Genomic DNA, 20,494 nt, shown 5'->3' with positions numbered 1-20,494 from the left:
AAAGTGCTGGGATTACAGGCGTGAGCCACCACGCCCAACCTCTATTATAATCTTATGGGACTACCATCCATAATGATTCATCGTTGACAGAATATTTTGTTATGAGGGGCATGACTGTACTAATTTACAAGAAACAGAAAATGGAGGATACTGTTACAAAGGACCACAGGCATCCAATCCATAAAAATCTACAGGACAAAGTACTCAGTTTTTCAACTGATTGCCAGGATAACAAAACAGAGAGGGACATGGAAGGGGAATCTATGGAATAAAAGATTTAAGAGAAAAGGGAACCAACTATAATATGTGCAGCTGATTTTTATCTTAATTCAAACAAGCTGTAAAAAATGTGCATATGCATTTATGAGATAATTATAAATTTAAATACTGACTAGTTTATGATATTAATGAATTATTGCTAATGTTAGGTGAATTTATTGTTTTGTGGTTACTTTTTAAAAAGGAATTATTATCTATAGAACTACATATTGAAATATTTACAGATGAAATAACATATTGGCTGGGAGCAGTGGCTCATGCCTGTAATTCCAGCAATTTGGGAGGCCAAGGCAGGAGGATCACCTGAGGTCAGGAATTCGAGACCAGCCTGGCCAACATGGTGAAACCCCATATCTACTAAAAATACAAAACTTGTGGCCAGGCATGGTGGCAGGTGCCTGTAATCCCAGCTATTCAGGAGTCTGAGGCAGGAGAAGTGATTGAATCTGGGAGGCAGAGGTTGCAGTGAGCCGAGATTGTGCCACTGCACTCCAGCCTGGGTGACAGAGCAAGACTCTGTCTAAGGAAAAAAAAAAAGAAAGAAAGAAAGAAATAACATATCAAATTTGCTCCAAAATAATACAAGAGAGAGGATGTGTGTAAAACAAGATCAGGCCACATGCCGCTAACTGTTAAAGCTGGACAAAAAGTACATGGGGACTTATTACACTATTATCTCTACTTGTATGTATCTTTGAAATTTTTTTCATGTTAAAACATTTCTTTAAAAAAAAGAGTATTATGAAAGTATCTGGTTTCTATGAAAAATGATTATTTTTCCAAAAGAGAGAAAAGACTGGCCCCCCTCTTTCCTGTATTTCCTCACCTCTCCAAATAATCTGCTCACATTTGTCACACTTAGACATGTGCTCCTGACCCAAACAGAAAAGAAAAAGTAACCAGAATTCTCGTAGCATCTGTTAGGTGCTAAATAAGTAGAAAGAGTTCTAGTTTAAAATGTGCGACATTCACTTGTGAAGACAGAGAAGCTGAGAGGGGACCCCGTCCTTTGTTAGATGCTGCTCTGCTCATTCTCCATGGCTCTTGGAAACAAGAGCCCAAAGAGAAACTGGTCCTCAAGAGACAGATCCAAGACTGAGCACAGGCTATGCCACAACCTCCACCAGCTGTGGGAAAAGACCATGTGGGGTGTGAATGGCAGCACCCAGCACTGTGCCTGCCGTGTGGTGGCGCTTTATAAATGTTTGAGAAGGGAGAGAGGAAGTTGATTTAGTGGGTTTAGTTTTTAATTGGGTCTGAATAAAAGGTGAGCTTTTGCAATATCCTCTAATCCCCGTCATATATCCTTGTTGCAGAAGGAAAAGTTGAGTGAGAATGTAATTGCCAAGACCCCTTAAAGTGACATTGGTCATAGCAAATGTAGCAACTTCCTTCTTAGTAAGAACTTTTAGGACGTGCTGGGCTGACGCTGTCAGCTGCTGCTTTGTAAAAATAAGCCCTATAATTAGATTGCTACTCCTTATGAAGCCCACTCAAGTGCTATCCTTTATTTTTAACCTTTATCACAGTCCTCAAGACAGAGTGTGTAGGGCCTCGCCCACAGCTGCTGAGTCAAACCCCAGCAGGCTCCACCCTTCCTGCTCCCAGCTGCATTCCGCTAAAAAAAGGCCTGCCAGCTCCCTACGCAATGGAACGCGGGGTCTAAGCACACAGACGGTTGCAGGGAATCTAATATCCAGGCAGTACTGAGAAAGAACAGCTGCGCCAAATTTGAATCTTCTTTACTCAGCCAGGCAGCTAACACACACAAATAACATTGTTTCATCTTGAATGCACAGAATTCACAACTGCCTTCTTAGCTCACTCCTGTTGCTCAACAATCCTTTTTTACACTTGCATGTTTAATGTAAATAACTTTCACAGAGTCTTCCACTTTCTCTGTATCGATATTACGAACCTGTTGGCATAGTTAGTTGAGACAATAAACATTTAATAATCTTGTGGGTCAGGAGTGGGAATGCCAGAGGAATGCTTATAGCAAAGTCAAGGGGAAGTATTATAGGGCAAAGGGATGTAATGGGGATTTCATTATATTTTGTTGCTTTCTTTTTTGTTGCTTATAACTTGGTATTCACATTCTCTAACAGATTCTTTGAAAAAGTGTGTGCATAGCAAATAGGGCTCCATTTAAATGGACACATTAGGGTGAAGGGTCTATAGAGTTGTTCACTGCAGGAATTAATGTCATACTCTGTCTGTACAAATAATTGTATTAGGTGACAGGCAATACCAACGTTTATATAATTTGTGCTATATATAGCAGATGTAACTCAGAGGCTGTGTACTTAATCCTATAAAAATCTCAACATAAGACACTCTTCCTCCAGTGCCCACAGATCCCACAAACCCTTTGCATTCTAATTAAAGCTCTGCTGGGGTTAAGGCTAATTGGTAATAAAACCCAGGCCTGTGAGAAAGCCTTTCTGTAAAACAAAGAATCCATTTGTCATGCAAATAAGCAGCCTCCAAAGTGGTAAATTTGAATTCTGAATGTTCACCTGTTATCTTAACATTTCTTAGAATGTTCAGCCAGTAATTGCTAGATCATTATTTTCCAGTTTTCCTCATTGCCATCCTTCAAAGAGCTAAAGAGCATGTTATTTGTATTGTTAAATTAATATTTTGTTGTTGTAGACCTAAAGTAAATGAATCACTGTAGTTGTCTTTGGTTTTCTTTGGAGAATGTGTTTGCATTCTAAATATTTTCCAATACAATAATTTCTTTGAGAAAATTTGTCGGTTTCCTTAAATAATAATCTTCAGGTTAGGCTTGAAATTCAAAAGTATGGTGGTTCCTTCCTGATGAAGGTCCTTAAAGGTCTTTACACTCCATTCTTGAGGAAGTTTCTGGGCACTAGAGGGCGCTCTCAGCACACTGGGACGGGATTTGTTAGCTGCACAGAATTAAGAGCCATGCGCTGATTGTTGGGCCTTGGGCCCTGCTGGGGGCCCAAAATCAGCCTGCAGAGAGAAGCCACCTCCGTGAGCCTGCATTGGCTCTCAACTGCAAAGTGCCAATTCATCTGCCTTCAGTGAACCAACTGACCAAACCAACTGCTGAGCTTTCTCCCCCAAGGGAAAGGCTGGCTGCTACAAAGATTCTTTTTTACTCATTTCTGAATAAAATATTTCATGGTCAACAATTGTTTTCACATGCACTACCTTGCCTGCTGTCCTTCACTGACAACATTTCAGGGTCTTGGAAGGCATGGAATACAATGCATGTTCAGGACTGCAACCTGATGGTGATGTGTAATGAAGTTTAGTGTTGGATTTCGATCTTGGCCAAATGGTGACTCCTTGGTGACAGGTCATGTGCTTACTTCCTCAGCAGATGAGTTCTCCTCCAGCCTCACTTGTGACCAATGATGTATCATGAACACAGGCTGGTGTTGAAGCTCAGTATGTAGCCCCCTTGGCTAGAATACACACTTGATAATAGTAGCAAAGTGAAATCAGCAGAGTGTAGCAATGCCCTGAGAGGACCTAAAAGAACTGGGTGAAGGAGGCCTTAAGGATTGACAACTAATACCTAATGGCTAAGACCTAAGAGGGTAGAAGAAGAAGAGGTCCTCCACAATTAGCATCTGGCACGTAATAATGTGAAGCAAGACACATCACTTCCTAGTAATATGCTATAAACAGGTGATAAAGGGCGAGGGGTTGCTCCCCAGTGAGGAATCCAGTCCAAACCCAGAGACCAGCTCATAGCCACCCGAGTCCAAAACAACTAGATCTTTGTTAGACAATTGCCATCCAAACCAGAGTGTTATGAAATGAATTGTGTACCTCCACCCTTCAAATTCATATGTTGAAGTCCTAATCCCCAATGTATTTGTATTTAGAAACAGAGCCTTTATGGAAATAATTAAAGATAAATGAGTTCATAAGGGTAGGGCCCTAATCCAGTAGGACTGGTGACCTTATAGAAAGAGAACGAGACACCAAAGATCTCTCTCCACAAACGCACACAGATGAAAGGCCTTGTCTATGTGAGCACACAGTGAGAAGGTTGCCTTACTAGAAACCAACCCTGCTGGCACCCTGATCTTGGACTTCCAGACTCTAGAACTGTAAGAAAATAATGTCTGTTGTTTAAGCCACCCAGTCTGTGTACATTCTTTTATGGCAACCCAAGCAGACTAATAAACAAGAGGTTATGGCAACACTGACAAAATTCTTGAGGGATCTTTGAGGAATACAGAACTCTCCTGAAAAAAAAAAAATGAAGGAGCATTAAAAACCAGTTTTAGGTGTTTTACCTATAATCTACCTTGTTCATGTAAAAACGACAGCAATTTCTTAGGTAAATTTTGTGCAAATATCCCATTTCATCAAATCTAAGAAACCAATGCTTATAAGGCATTACTGTATTTGCTATTAAGAGAAGAAAAGTGACAATTGTTATGCTCCATGTATTGTAAGACAGTCTTTATTTCAAAGACGGTAAAATGTGAAAATATGTATGTATGTACATATACACATATACGTAACATATACATATACATCTTAGCATTGATTGGTAAGATTAACTCAATGTTTATTGACCCATTTGCCAGGAACTTTTTGCCTATACTAGACACTGGGAAAATAAAAATAAGCAAACAAGATGTCAAGTCTCAGGGGTACTAATTCACTAACCCTTTGAAGGCACAGAAATATAAATGTATTGTGGCAGTCCCCAAGACTCCTCGTATTACACTGCCCTTTTAGGCCATCTAAAGTAGTCACAATAAGGAGTGTTGTCTCAAGTGCCCCAAACACAGTGTGCTCTTAATCTGAAATTTACTCATATACAGACTTGCAGTATAGTCTTAAGGGTGGCAGCTAGGTACAATAATTCTACCCCCGAACAAGGAAGAAATAAGTAAACAAACATCTCTTAAGAAATTGACTCTTGGCCAGGCGAGATGGTTCACACCTGTAATCCCAGCACTTTGGGATGCCGGGGTTGGTGGAACTCTTGAGTCCAGGAATTCCAAACCAGCCTGGGCAACATGGCGAAACCTTATCTCTACAAAAAATACAAAAAAAAAAAAAAAATACTTGGCTATGGTGGCATGCACCTGTAGACCCAGCTACTAGGGAGGCAGAGGTGGGAGGATCACCTGAACCTGGGGAGATCAAGGCTGCAGTGAGCTATGATCATGCCTCTGCACCCCAGCCTGGGCAACAAAGTGAGACTTCGTCTCAAAAAAAAATTAAAGAAACTGACTGACTCAACTTTCGATCCACCACAAAGACTTCCAAGTTGTTACGGGTTGAATTTTGTCCCCTCAAAATTCATACATTGAAGTCCTATCTCCCCAGTACCTCCGAATATGGCCTTATTTGGAAATAGGGTTGTTGCAGATGTAGTCAGTTAAGATGAGATCATATCTGAGTAAAATAGCCCCTAATTCAGTAAGGCTGGTGTCCTTATAAGGGGGAATTTGGACACAGGCATATGTAAAAGGAGAATGCCAAGTGAAGATGAGTTATGCTGCCACAAGCTACAGAATGCCAAAGATTACCAGCAAGCCACCCCAAAGCTAAGGGAGAAACATGAAACGGACTCTCCCTCACAGCCCTCAGAAGGAGCCAACCTGGCTAACACTTTGTTCTCACACCTCTAGCCACCAGAATCATAAGACACACTTTTCTGCAGTGTCATCTACTCAGTTTGTGGTATTTTCTTACAGCATCCCTAGAAAACTAATGCAGTTGTTTTAAATTACTTTACCTTCCCTTATATTTTCTTGTCTTGTATCTAATTAGGATATTACAAGTGCATGTTAACTGCTATTATGATGTAGGTGCTTTTTTGTCCCTATTGAACCTCATACAATTTATCCTAAAGCATTTTCTAAACTTCTTTTTACACAAAAGATCACTTAGGAGACCTGGCAGAAAAGTGAGCAAGTGAGACTGGTAAGTGAGCAATCAATGGGTTAACCTTTCACCTTTTACATCACCAAGTGCCAAATCAAAAGAAGATGCCAGTGAGGCATAGCATTGGAGTAGAGTGAACAATGGGTGCAAACAGATGAGAGTTCATGGATGTGCTGGGGAATGTGTTATCCACGTTACTTGGTAGTTTTCTAAAAGTTACCATTCAACATTTGGGAGGTTTGAGGGTCATGAAATGGGAGTGGCTACAAAAGTGTGCAAGGTATTCGATGCCATGGAGACCAAATGCCAGCAAAGACACTCCTCTGCAGAGGCCGGAACCATAATACCATCTGGGTAATTGAGATACAGTGTCTAAAGAGAATGGTGAATGTAACTGTGAATCACGCAGGATTTTAGTTGAGGTAATCTGATTTGGCAGACAGAAGAATATCCAGAGAAATTCTCAGTGTCAGATGTGCTCTTGACTGGGAGAGAAATCTAATGCCCCATGGGACAAAATAGTGAAACACTGAAGAAAGAAAGAGGATCACAGCCAAATGGCCTAGGATTCATCTCTGGTGAAAAACTGGAGTGCTGGGCATGAATAATACTGAGGTTCCACCTATGAGCTGGCCCATGAAAACAGGACAGGGGCAACCAATGGAAGGCTGAGGGGACTGCTGCAACTCTCAGCTTCGTGGCCACTCATGACCATATCTGATAGTCCTGATCCTATCTTGCTGGTAAGCAGTAAAGCCAAGTCTTTTGGACAATGGCATCAAAAACCCCTATATAGATGGACCCATAAAGTGATGGGAGACAGGCTTTACCTACTAGAGATACTCATCAATAGATATGACCCAGAGAGCTGGAAAAGAACAAAAGGAGCAAATAAGAACATTCTAAAACTTACTAAATAACTGAGCTATTTATTAGTTTACGCTCTGGACTGAATTGTGTCCTCCCAAAGTTCATGTGTTGCACTCCTAACCCCCATTGTGGCTGTATTTGGTGTAAGGATGTAACTGATGTTAAATGGGATCATAAAGGTAGACCCCAATGAAATAGGATTAGTGTCCTTAGAAGAGGAGACACCAGCGAGCTTACTCTCTCTCCCTGCCGCATGAGCACACATCTACAAGGCAGGAAGGAGCCCTCACTAGGAACTAACTGGCCAATACCTTGATCTTGAACCTGTCAGCATCCAAACCTGTGAAAAAATAAATTTCTATTTCTGTTGTTTAAAACACCTTGTCTATGGTATTTTGTTATGGCAGCCCAAGCCAACTAATACAGTATGCAATCAATTTAAAATTTCTTATTAACAGCTATATTCAATAAAAGTTAATCTACCTCTGAGGAAAGTTTTTTAAAGATTAATAGTTGCTTATGAAAGAAAAACTGTAGTCAATTATTTGTTGCATCCTACCTTTAATATAATGAGACATAAAAGCTTTACCCACGAATGTCATTTAGTGTCCTTTCCTCATTTTCAAAGTAGTTTATTGTTTAGAAAACAGAAAAGAAAACCTAGTACACATCCCTAGCTATTTCTCAGGAAACATTCTCAGAAGTAGAATTACTAAGTTAAAGACTATGCATATTTTAAAGCTACTTGATAAATATTTCCCAAGTATCCACCAAAAAGGTTTAACCAATTTACACTCCACAAAGGAGCAGAGAAGAACATCTATTTCCATGTACTCATGCCACCTCTGAATTTCATTTTAAATTTTATGTCTTAGTTTGTTATCTCCCAGAAGCAGACACTGAGACAAGGATTCAAGTGCAGGCAGTTTATCTGAGTAATACAGAAACACAGAGGGATGGATATGGGTAAGAAGTAACCAGAAGCGAAGGCAGCCAATAAAGGGTGCATTACTAAGCCACCTATCACAGGGGGCAACTGGAACTTAATCTTGCAGAGAAACTCTGGGAAATAATACAAAATGCCCCAGCATTATCCCACCTAAAGGGCTAAGGTCTTACATGACAACTCCAAGAGTCATTAAGTGAGGGCTACTATTTTGTTTTGTTTTGAGATGGAGTCTTACTCTGTCACCTAGGCTGGAGTGCAGTGGCATGATCTTGGCTCACTGCAACCTCTCCCTCCCGGGTTCAAGCAACTCTCCTGCCTCAGCCTCCTGTGTAGCTGGGATTACAGGCACCTGCCACCACACCTGGCTAATTTTTGTATTTTTAGTAGAGATGGGGTTTCACCTTCTTGGCCAGGCTGGTCCTGAATTCCTGACCTCATGATCCACCTGCCTTGTCCTCCCAAAGTGCTGGGATTACAGGTGTGACCCACTGCCAAGTGAGGGCTACTTAAGGAAAAGGGCACAGGGCCTTCAGCATTATTTTTTTAAGCCCTCAGGCATGGAGTTGCAAATACTGCCCTTAGAAATCTACTGGGGAGCGCTGAAATGTCCAGAAATGTGTCCCAGCGCTGATGGCATCTGGTACACTTTGTCAACTTGATAGGGATAAAATGATAGGTTTCTGTGTAGTGAAGAATTAACTTAGGGCTTTTGGCTACCGGGAGGTGATCTCTAGGCCCCTGGAATGCCCAGCATGTTATAAGTATCTTTGTTGGCCTGAGGGCTTTGGCCACCAGTCTAGAGATGTGATTTATGGTGAGGGCTTTGACCCTCTGGACATCAAAGGCTCAGGTGAGCATCACTGGTTGGCAGTATTCTGTATGTATTGTCACACATCGTAACCAGGAGGTAACACAATCCATGACTCTGTAGAGAGAGGAAGATGGGAAGCCCTGTGCATGGACCCCTCCAGGCTCTGCCCTATGTCGCTTCCCTCTGCTGATTTTATTATCTGTGTCCTTTTGCTATAATAAAATTGTAAGCATAATAAAACTGCTTTCCTGAGTACTGTGTGTCATTCTTGTGAATTACCCAACCTGAGGGTGGCCAGACAAGGTCTCTCGGCTTTTTCTTTTTTAAGTACTTTAACTTTGTTAATTTTTTTGTTGTAAATAGCTTATTATTAATTATTTGCTTATTAATTTAGTGTGTAGCTTTAAGTTATTATATAACCAGTTCTATCAGTCTTTTCCTTTACAGCTTTTCTGTACTTACAAAGGTCTTTCTCACTACAAAATTATATAGGCATTCATCTTTATTTTCAAGTTTTTTAGTGTCCTTCTCCCACATTTAACTAATTCCATTTGGAATTTGTTTTCTTGTACTCTTTTAGGTAAAAATCTATTGTTACTTTTTCCCAAACTGATTCTCAATCGACCCAAAACCACCTTTTGCCTCACTGTATTTTTCTTCATTTTTATCACATGCTAAATTCCCACATACACTAGGGTTCATATGTGGTCACTCTATTCTGTTCCACCTATATACAGTCCATCACTCTTGTCTTCAGTTTCTGTGGGTTTATAATACATATTAATATCCCATTGCAAACATTTTTCCTACTTATTGTTCCTATTCAAAATATTCTTAGTTTTCTTATTTATTCTTCCATCATAAAATCTTCTGCACCCCAAGAAAATGTTTTACTCAGAACATAAAAGAAAAATTAAAATCACATCATCAATTCCCATCACATCTGCCCCTCCCCAATAAAATCCTACTAGAATTTTTTATTGGAATTGCACTAAACTTATATATTAATTTTGGGAAAATTTGTATACCTACAAAACTGAATCTTTCCATTCAGAAACATGGTATGTCCCCCAGTAAAAACAAATACATTTTTATCCTAGTACTTCTATTTCTTTAATTAAACCCTGACTAAATTAGAGAGTATCTAGGTAGAAGACTCACATTGTCCACCAAAGTCTACCATGGGTTAATTTTGTTTCAAAAACATTAAAACCTATACAACATGAAAAAAATAAATAAATACATTTTATAAATTGTTTTAAGTTGGCATCCTTCATACAGGTCTAGCAAGTTTCTTGTTAACTTCAAGGAAATAGCATTTTTATGGCTCTTAATACACACTGCTCCAGGAAATTTCCACTTCCACCAGCATCATATAAGACTGAATGGGTCCCCCTGAAAATTTGAGCTGATTCAAAGTATCTCACTGTAGATTTAAAGTGTACTTCTTTGACCACATATATTTATCAGCTGATTGTATTTTTTTCTTTGTGAACTGTATCTTTTGCTTATTTTCTATACTTCGACTTACCAAGTAGAAGTATTTTTCTCAGTAGGTCATTTGCCTCTTAATTTTATTATATTTTCTGATATATATAATTAAAAAGCTTTCCATACTGGCAAATCTATTCTTTGTGGTTTCTTCAGTGGCATTTATGCTTAGTGAGTCTTACAATTCAAAGATCATGTAATATTTGTGTATATTTTCTTCTATTTATTTATATGTTCTACTTGTTTTATATCTCATGCTTAAGGTCTGAAGAAAGCTGAAAGATCAGTCTTATCCAGGCTCATGTGTAACACAGACTGAGTAAAAGTCCAAGGTCATCTGCCTCCAAGTTCAGAGCTCTTTGCACAACTTTCATTTAGCATGTATCTTCACGTACCCACCATGTGGCAAATAAATGAGGCTTCAGAGAGTAACACAAAGCACAACCCTCATCTAAAGAAGTTAAATAATTGCACCTATAAAACAATCTGAGACTGCCCTACCCCATCAGTACAAGCTGAGTGAGTGACAAGCTACGTGCAGAGAGAGAGGAGAGCTCTGTATGCCAACAGCCAGAAGCTGTCATGGAAGGTAGATCTGAGTTCTGCAGATCCAGTCCTGGAGGAGCAGATTGAGTTCACTGTATCCCAGCTGAGCATATCTCTTCAACTTTCACTGATGAAGACATTTCAGAACAAAGAGCTTCTTTCCTAATCAACCACACAATGTACATGCAAATGTCTTACATTGTTACAGTCAGCAGAACTCCTAGCTCCAATTATTTCATGATCAGTCTTGTTTCTTTCTTCTGTTCTGCTATTTACTACCTATAATGGTCAATTCCTAATGACTCAGCAGCACACAAAATGTTTCTCCTCCAGAATCCCCAACATCTCAAAATTAGACTCTGCCATAGTGAGCACAGCTACTGTCCTTTGGATACCACACTAGCAGCCCAGCCTCTGCCCACCTGTAGCAGGGGTTCAGGGGGCACCAGTGGCTCCGCCTTACTGACTCTTATCAGAGAGTGAATGCCCTGAGTGGCGGCCTGTGGCCTCAATCCTGCTATCCCTCACAGAAGTCAGGAGGAAAGGGACAATCGAAGGAAAGAAGAGAAGAAAGTTGTGTGTGACAAGAAGCTAAATAACACCAAGTATTGCTGTAGGTGCCAGTCAGTGACACCAGGGACACAGGCTGTCTAAGTCAACTGGAAAGGCCACTGAATCTTCTGCAGGCTTGCTTGTGACCAGAAGGCCGCATGATCCCTCCCCTCCTGCCACCACCAAACACAAAATTTCTAAACAATTCATCAAACCTACCCTCCTCCAAAATTCAGAGGCTTGGGGGGAAGGTTGTTTACTGCCAAAAGATCTAACAGAAGAAAGCTTATGTGCTGCTCAAGTTTTAATAACGTGGTTAACAAGAAATGTACACCATTTAGCAAGCACACAAAGACTGTGAGTAGGAACTACTGAACCCTGGAGTGTCTGGCTCCCAAGCCCATTTTCTGCCTACCTTTGGCATAGCTTCATAGTTACTACATTCAGAGAATCCCTTTCTACCCTTATTCTATTGAAAGGATGTGCTCTTCCCTTGCTTTTGGTCTAGGGCCTGGTTGGAGCTAACTAGGCTTGGCTGAGTCTGGGAAAGACCTTCTTCTGTTGCATGGACAAGCCCCAGAGAACATGCAGAACACTGACCTTTTTACATTGTCTGTCTTTCAGGCAGCCAGTGAAATCATTAAGTGGGGTTCTTCCATGACATATTTTGTTAATGTGGGTTTCACTTTTTCCAAAAATAGTCCCTTGTTGCCACAATGTTGATTTACTTTACACAATGACAGTATGTATTAATTTCTAATTAAACCCATCCAGATTGTTTTAGCCTTTTCCCAATGGGGTGGGGGAGGGAAGAAGAATATTAAAATAAGTTTTAAGAAGTAAAAAAAAAAAAGAAAAAAAAACCTACCCTCCTCCTGGGTGAGAAACACAGTTCTGCCCATGCTTAATTCCACCTTGCTTGAAGATGATGCTGTTCTTCCACACTATAGAAAACTATATTATCTGACAGCAGAAGCTTCAAACCAGAATATAACTTTCATTCTGGTGGATAACTCATCCCCTTTCTTATTCATATAAGAATCAAGCACTTTGGTCAAAGCAGTTAAATAAACAGTAAATTAGTGAAGCCTCTTGTTGAATCATCTTTTCTCATTTTATTTGCTTGCATTGTGTGATCCTCATACCAGCTCCTACGTAGACTAAAAATAGGTTTATTTTTTAATAAGATGCAATATCTAGACATTATGAAATGAGACATTCTCAATCTTTCCTAAAAATAATTAATGTAATCTGTAAGGTTTAAAATCCATCAAAGCAAAATACAGGCTATACATATTAATACAATCTAATATTAATCACTAAATTTCTAAATCTTTAGTTCTAAGTAATTTTGTCACAAGGTGAAGATGTTTAAAATCCCAGTAGAAAATATTCTGATCGTCAAAAATAGACAATAAAGATGGAAATAAAAATAAAAGCTTAGAATATTATTGTTACTAAACCTCTGAGTACAGTCAGAGCAGGGGTAACCTCCTCTCAGGGCCTGTGCCCAAGGAAAACAAAACAGTTCAACTCCAACCACCACACTCACCCCAAAGCCCGGCAGGCTCCTCATCTTCCATTCCACAGTCCACTTTTTTCTCCTATCCACCCTCTCCAAATTTTCCTCCCTACTTGCTTCTTTTACTTCTCACCCTTTTCTTCTTTTTCATCCTTTTTCCCCTCCTTTCTCTTTGCTTTTCCTAGTTTCTACCTCAATCTCACTTCCTCTCCTTCCTTATAGCTCCCCTCCCTTACCATTGCTCAAGCCCTATAATCCCAGCACTTTGGGAGGCCAAGGTGGGTGGATTGCCTGAGCTCAAGAGTTTGAGACCAGCCTGGCCAACATGGTGAAATCCCATCTCCACTAAAAATACAAAAAATTAGCCGGGCATGATGGTGTGCACCTCTAGTCCCAGCTACTAGGGAGGCTGAAGCATGAGAATCACTTGAACCCGGGAGGTGGAGGTTGCACTGAGCCGAGATTGAGTCACTGCACTCCAGTCTGGGTGACAGAGCGAGACTCTGTCTCAAAAAAAAATTAAGTCCAAAGACCAGTTGTTATTACTTGTTTTCAGAAGTCTTAGTTTTCATTTTTAAAGTGGGCGCTTTAAACAGTTTCTGGTTTTCACTCTAAAAGGGAATTTATTTGTATATAGGTGAACAAGAATGTGTGTTTGCATACTTGTGTTCCTGATGTTCCCCATGGTGTGGACAGAGTAGTCACATTTTACCTCCACCCAAAGAATGTATGCTTAACTCTCCAGGGTGAAGGGCAAGGCAAAAACTAATACCCAATCCTCAGCACAGGACTGGTGAGGTCTTACCAGGTTTGCTGACGAAGGTCTCATCCATCTTTCACATGAGGCGGCTCCAAAAAGGTGGATCAAAATGCTGAAGTTCCCAACTGCTCCAAAGCAGGGCTGGAGAGTGAATTTTGAGTAACAGCCTGGTAAACTGAGGAATAAGAAGCCAATGTTGTGCTGGTAATGTTTAATAACTGGGTCTGGGTTGGGAGGAGAGTGATGAAAAACCTGAGTTGTAGTATTTTCTGCTTTCTATGGTGTAAATGCTCTTACCCTGACCGATTTCAAGCTCCCCCTGTGAAATAACTGAATGCTGAGTTGGGAGTAAATGCATGGTAAGTCCACGTTCTATAGTATAGTATTCCCACCACACAGACCAGGACCGCCAGGATCAGACCTTCATTCAGGAAAAACAGGTCATGTCCTGATGGAGTTCAAGAGTATCCAAGTGATCCTGCTCCCCCAACTCCTCCCCCGAACCCCTTCAAAACAAAACCAAATGCAACACCTCTCCCACACACCTAAGAATTTCAATCATTTGCTTCTAAAACTTCTTTGTTGCCTTTAAAATGAAAATGTCCCTGAGAAATCTAATCCACTTGGGTTTTTTTGTTTGTTTGGTTTTTTGTGTTTTTTTTTTTTTTTTTTTTTGAGACAGAGTCTCGCTTCGTCGTCCAGGCTGGAGTGCAGTGACGCAATCTCAACTCACTGCAACCTTCGCCTCCCTGAGTTCAAGCGATTCTCCTGCCTCAGCCTCCTGAGTAGCTGGGATTACAGGCACCCGCCACCATGCCTGGCTAATTTTTGTATTTTTAGTAGAGACGGGGTTTCACCATGTTGGTCAGGCTGGTCTCGAACTCCTGACCTCGTGATCTGCTCGCCTCAGCCTCCCAAAGTTCTGGGATTCCAGGTGTGAGCCACCGTGCCCAGCCTAATTTTTGTATTTTTAGTAGAGACGGAGTTTCACCATGTTGGCCTGGCTGGTCTCAAACTCCTGACCTCAGGTGATCCATCTGCCTTACCCTCCCAAAGTGCTGGGATTACAGATGTTAGCCACCATGCCAGGCCACTCAGTTTTATAACATTTATATTTCAGAATATGTAAGTCTAACAGATCCTTGCCAGACAGTGAGCCTTGAGATGGGCAGGAAAGAAGGTGAGCAACATGTGGGCACTATTAGGGTCCATTTTGCCTCTTCCCTTTGGGGCAGTACCACTGGCCATGTATATCAAATTGAAAACAGATTAAATGTGGTTATGCAGAAAAGATGAGCAAGAATAAGTCAGAAACTTTTAAATGCCATCTAAGGATTCTATGGCTGAAAGTATGAGATGCCAGAACAATGTTGTTTTTTAAAGGAGAAAAATACATTATTATTTTAATAATAAAATGAACTGCTAATAAGAAATTGATAATAGCTTGAAAACATCCTAGATAATGGTTAAATAAATTTTGATACTCACATACATGCATACAATGATTACAATGGAATCCTCATGCAGTCAATGGAATATAATGCAGCCATTTAAAATGATAAAATATTTCCATATTTGATATGACAAGATTTTCAAGATATATTATTAAGGGAAGAAATATTATACAATAGTAGATGTAAAAATGTCCTATTTTTGAAGAAAGATAGATGTAGATATAGATAGCAATTGATACAGATATAAATAGACACATATTTATACACACACACCCCCAGGCTCTTGACTCCAGGACCTCTCTCCCCCGTAAAGTCACCCCTAATTATTTTTTGGAGTCTTCATGGGTTACTTCTAATAACTTGCTCACTGTTTTTCCTTCATGTTCCTCTACTTTGGTCCTCTCTTCACCCTTGCTCCACCAATATCATAGTTACTGGTAGAATGCTAGTTCCCAACACAAGGCATTGTTTTCTAGAACTCCCTGACGCTACAAAACTGATGCAATGGAGTTCACTTCAGTGCTGACTGTGCTGCAGTCCTGCTATGTTCTGATTGAAATGTAGAGAAAGCCCCTTTCCAACTCTTGTTTTCTTTGTCATCTAAGCCATTAGCCTATAGTCTTTGTTGCCATAGAGGCCTAAGATTTAGTCTACAGAACAGGGTGAGCTCTTTGGGAAATCAGAAGAAAAGGGACAGGAAGACACAAAACACAACACTACCAAATTCTTTCCATTCCCCAATTTTGTTCTCCAGGAGATTCCACTTCAAGCCTTGTCCAAATACCAAAATCGAAACCATTTATTTAAATCAATCTTTGCATACCAACACCCACTCCATCCAACCCCTTTCTCCAACACAGCAAGGCTGTGATCCCAGATCAGGCTCAACTATTCCCCATCCTAACCAACCAAGCAGCCTGCAAACACACACACAAACACACACACACGTATCTGTACACATACTCTGAACTATAACCGGTATTTACTTCTAGATGGTAGGATGATGAGTGTTTTTTTTCTTATTATTTACATTTTCTGTTTTTTTCGTACAAAAAGTTTGGATAATTTATAAAATGTTCTAATATAAATTTTAAATTTTCACTCAAGATCACACACATAACATTAAGTGCTTCTCTTTGGATAGTCAGGTTTTGGGAAATTCTGGTTGTTTTTTTTAATTTTTTGAAAACTTTCAAATTTTCTGTAATGATTATAATCCCTTTAAAGGAAAACATATACCTTCATTTTTCTAATACATAAAACTGTGGCTCTTTCAGGGAAAAGAAAATTTAAAAGGGAAGGGACTGGTTCTTAGAGATAATAACTGAACTTCTGGTAAAGGATAAGATCCTTTCAGAGAGAATAAGTATTGGTAGGCTGGCTGGTAGAAGAGAAAGGGGTGGGAGAAGAGAAGAATGAATCAGAGGCTAAATAAATGAACTGGGAAGGAAGAGGAAGATTGCTAATGAAGAGCATACAAAAGACAGATGACAGGAGTGGTTGCACACTGTCACCTGCATTCTAGAGGTAAACTAGGTTTGCTATGGTTAGCTTCAAAGTGAGGTTCTTGAATTGTATTACTCCTAAACAGGCTTTACCCGCTCAGCCAGCAAATGAAAGCCACAAGTAAAAATACCTGAAGTGACAGATGTGGTCTTTAAAGGGATAGTCATGGTTTCTACTTCAAAGAATAAAAGGATAGGATTAGTGTCAGTCATTGCATCTTGAGAGAGGTAGTACAGATAGAAGTGAAAAAAGAATATAAAAGAAAGTACAGTCAAGAGTGAATTCAATAAAACCTACCTCTTCTGCTGATTACAGCTAAAAACTCTGGACAAAATACAAAAAACAACTACCTAAGGACTCTGAAAGGTAAAGAAATGCAGTCAGATTATGAAGAGAAGTCAAAAACTGAAACAGCAATTTGCACAGGATTAAGTTTCTCATTTTATTTCCTCTTTCTTTTCACAGGCTTCGGCTGAAAGCAATCACACAAATGAGCTGCGATGGGGGTGCTGCAGACAGCTAATACTTTCAGATAAATCCCTTCTGTCTAGAAAGAAGGCTGGGATCCTTTAAGCTGAAGAACATAGAAAGGAATCCTTGTGTTCTCATTCCCTCCCCCATTTTCACAGCTTGCCTAGCAGAGCCAGGGTGAAAAGTAGCATGGTCAGCTAAAATCCCAATAGAAATTCTGTTTTTCTAGTTAAACAAACAGAAAAGGGCTCCTGTGGTCCAGAGAGTACTGGAGTAAGTCAGTAGGTAAATTTTCTCTCTCTTTTTTCCATCTCCACATAGCACCCAAAATGGTCCTGGTCACAGGACCTGGTAGCAACACAGGCAGCCAAAACTCCAAAAGAACCCCTATCTATTGGGCCAGAGGATGAGGAATAGAAAACTTATATAGGTAGGTGACTATGGAGAGTCCTGGAGATAAGAGATTAGAGAAATGGATCTCCTAACTCTGTGTATGACCTAGCACAGGCCCAGGCTTAACCCTGAGCTGTGCATGCATGGAACATACACAAAGCTGCCAAGTGGAGGTTCCGAAAACTGAGATAACATTGGAAGTATCACTCATAAAATACAGACAGTCTGAACAAAACCAGTATGATTACCTACTCAAATAATCAAACAATATTCCAAATCTCTTGAGGATTTTAATGAAAAACATCCAAATTAAATACTCAGAATGTCCAGGATACAATCTAAAATCACTCAGCGAACAAAGAACCAATAAAAGTTTACTAATTTGCATGAAAAGTACAGTCAATAAATGCTACCACTGAGAAGACCAAGACAGTAGAATAATCAGGCACAGATTTTAAGGCAACTATTGTAACTATGCTCCACAAAGTAAAGACAAACACTCTTGAACAAAGGGAAAAAAACAGAAATTATTGGCAGAATAATAGAAACAAAAAAAAAAAAAGAACCATCTTACAAAATTAAGCATATTTGTAACATACAATCCAGCAATCACATCCCTTGGCATTTATTCAAATGAGTTAAAAACAGATGTCCACACAAAAACCTGCACATGGATGTACATAGTGACTTTCTTCATAGCTGCCAAAACCTTGAAGCAGCCAAGATTGTCCTTCAGTAAGTGAATGAATAAATAAACTGTGTGTAATGGTTAATACTGAGTGTCAACTTGATTGAATTGAAGGATGCAAAGTATTGTTCCCGGGTGTGTCTATGAGGGTGTTGCCAAAGAAGATTAACATTCAAGTCAGTGGACTGGGAGAGGCAGACCCCCCCTCAGTCTGGGTGGGCACCATCTAATCAGCTGCCAGTGCAGCTATAAAGCATGCAGGAGAAGATGGAAGAGTAGACTTGCTCGGTCTTCTGGCCTTCATCTTTCTCTCCTGCTGGATGCTTCATGCCCTCAAACATCAGATTCCAAGTTCTTCAGCTTTTGGACTCTTGGACTTACACCAGTGTTTTGCCAAGGGCTCTCAGGCCTTCAGCTGCAGACAAGGCTGCACTGTTGGCTTCCCTACTTTTGAGATTTTGGGACTTGGACTGGCTTCCTTGCTCCTCAGCTTGTAGATAGCTTATTGCGTGACTTTGCCTTGTGATAATGTGAGTCAATACTCCTTAATAAACTCCCCTTCATATACACATGTATCCTATTAGTTCTGTCCCTCCAGGGAACCCTGACTAATACACTGTGGTATATCCATACAATGGAACATTATTCAGTTCCAAAAGGAAATGAGCTATCAAGGCATGAAAATACAAGGAAAAAACTTAAATACATGTTATTAAGTGAAAGAAGCCAATCTGAAAGGGTTATATACTGTATGATTCCTACTATGTGATATTCTGGAAAAGGCAAAAGTATAGAAACAGTAAAAAGGTCAGTGATTGCCAGAGTTTAGCAGGGAGGGAGAGATGAATATGCAGAATATAGACAATTTTTACAGCAGTGAAACTACTCTGTATGATACTATAATGGTGGCTATATGTCATTATAGATTTGTTCAAACCCACAGAATCTGCAACACCAAGAATAAACCCCTTATGTAAATTATGGACTTTGGGTGATAGTGAGGTTTCAGTGTAGGTTCATCACCCGTAACAAAGGTACCACTCTGGTACCAGATGTTGACAGTGTGGGAGGTTGTGCATGTGTAGGGGTAGAGGGCATATGGGAACTCTCTGTACTTTTCACTCAATTTGTCTGTGAGCCCACAACTGCTCTAAAAATAAAGTCTTTTTAAAGTTTTTTTTAAAGAATGAAATGGAAATTTTAGAAGTGAAAAAAATACACTGTGTGAAGTTTAAGAAATCAATTGATGGGTTCAATAGCAAAATACAGAAAAAAGAAAAAAAGAGTCAGCAAACACAGTGAGACATCAATAGAAACGGAAAACAGGAATTAAAGACAGAGGAGACAACTAGAAAATCAATAATAAAATAAATTCAAACATATCAATAATTACATTAAATATAAATTATCCAAGCACACCACTTAAAACATCGAGTTTGTCAAATTTGATTAAAAATAAGTAAGACCTAACTATCTACAAGAAACCTACTTTAAAAATAAAGACACAGATGGGAATAGAAGTAATAAGATGAAAGAAGAGATACCATACAAACACTAATCAAAAGAAAAAATGTAGTGGCTATATTAATATCAAAGTAGATTTCAAAGCAAGAAATACTACTAAAGATAAACAGAGATATTGCATAATGGGATAAGGTTAAATTAATCAAGAAAACATAACAATCTTAAATGTACACACCTATTAAGAGAAGTTCCAAAAACTTAAAACAGAAACAGAAATAAGAACTAGATAAATCCACAACCATAGTTGGAGACTGACTTTCCTCTCACAGTAATTGACAGAAGTAGACAGAAAATCAGTACCAACAGATGCGACCCAAACAACGTTATGTCCAGCTGACATAATTTACCTTTATAAAACACTCTACTCAACAAAAGCAGAAAACTTTTTTTTTTCAAACACACATGGAATATTCACCATGCTAAACCATATTCTGGACCATAAAACAAAACAAACTTTAACAAATTTGGAATAATTGAAGTCATACAAAGAATCTTTTTCATGCGCGTCCGTGTGAAGAGACCACCAAACAGGCTTTGTGTCAGCAATAAAGCTTTTAACCACCTGGGTGCAGGCGGGCTGAGTCCGAAAAGAGAGTCAGAGAAGGGAGATAGGGGTGGGGCCATTTTATAAGATTTGGGTAGGTAAAGGAAAACTACAGTCAAAGGAGGTTTGTTCTCTAGCGGGTGGGAGTGGGGGTCACAAGGTGCTCAGTGGGGGAGCTTTTTGAGCCAGGATGAGCCAGGAAAAGGACTTTCACAAGGTAATGTCATCACTTAAGGCAAGGA

General features: G+C 39.7%; 1 protein-coding gene across 5 annotated transcripts in view; it reads right to left on the bottom strand.

Annotated features, from left to right (window-relative positions):
* Positions 1 to 20,494, bottom strand: part of TNFSF4 (TNF superfamily member 4) — a 305,662-nt gene that overhangs the window by 256,545 nt on the left and 28,623 nt on the right. Inside the window, exon 3 of one of the 5 annotated variants that reach the window (XR_010135394.1) lies at positions 13,718 to 13,847. The exons of the other annotated variants lie outside the window; for them this stretch is intronic. The gene's annotated coding sequence lies outside the window, so the exon portion shown is untranslated. The remainder of the gene's footprint in view (positions 1 to 13,717; positions 13,848 to 20,494) is intronic. 5 annotated transcript variants of the gene reach the window in all.

The sequence above is a fragment of the Gorilla gorilla genome, chromosome 1 (assembly GCF_029281585.2).
Source record: "Gorilla gorilla gorilla isolate KB3781 chromosome 1, NHGRI_mGorGor1-v2.1_pri, whole genome shotgun sequence".
NCBI classification, from domain to species: Eukaryota; Metazoa; Chordata; class Mammalia; order Primates; family Hominidae; genus Gorilla; species Gorilla gorilla.
This window is presented reverse-complemented; position numbering and strand designations above follow the sequence as displayed.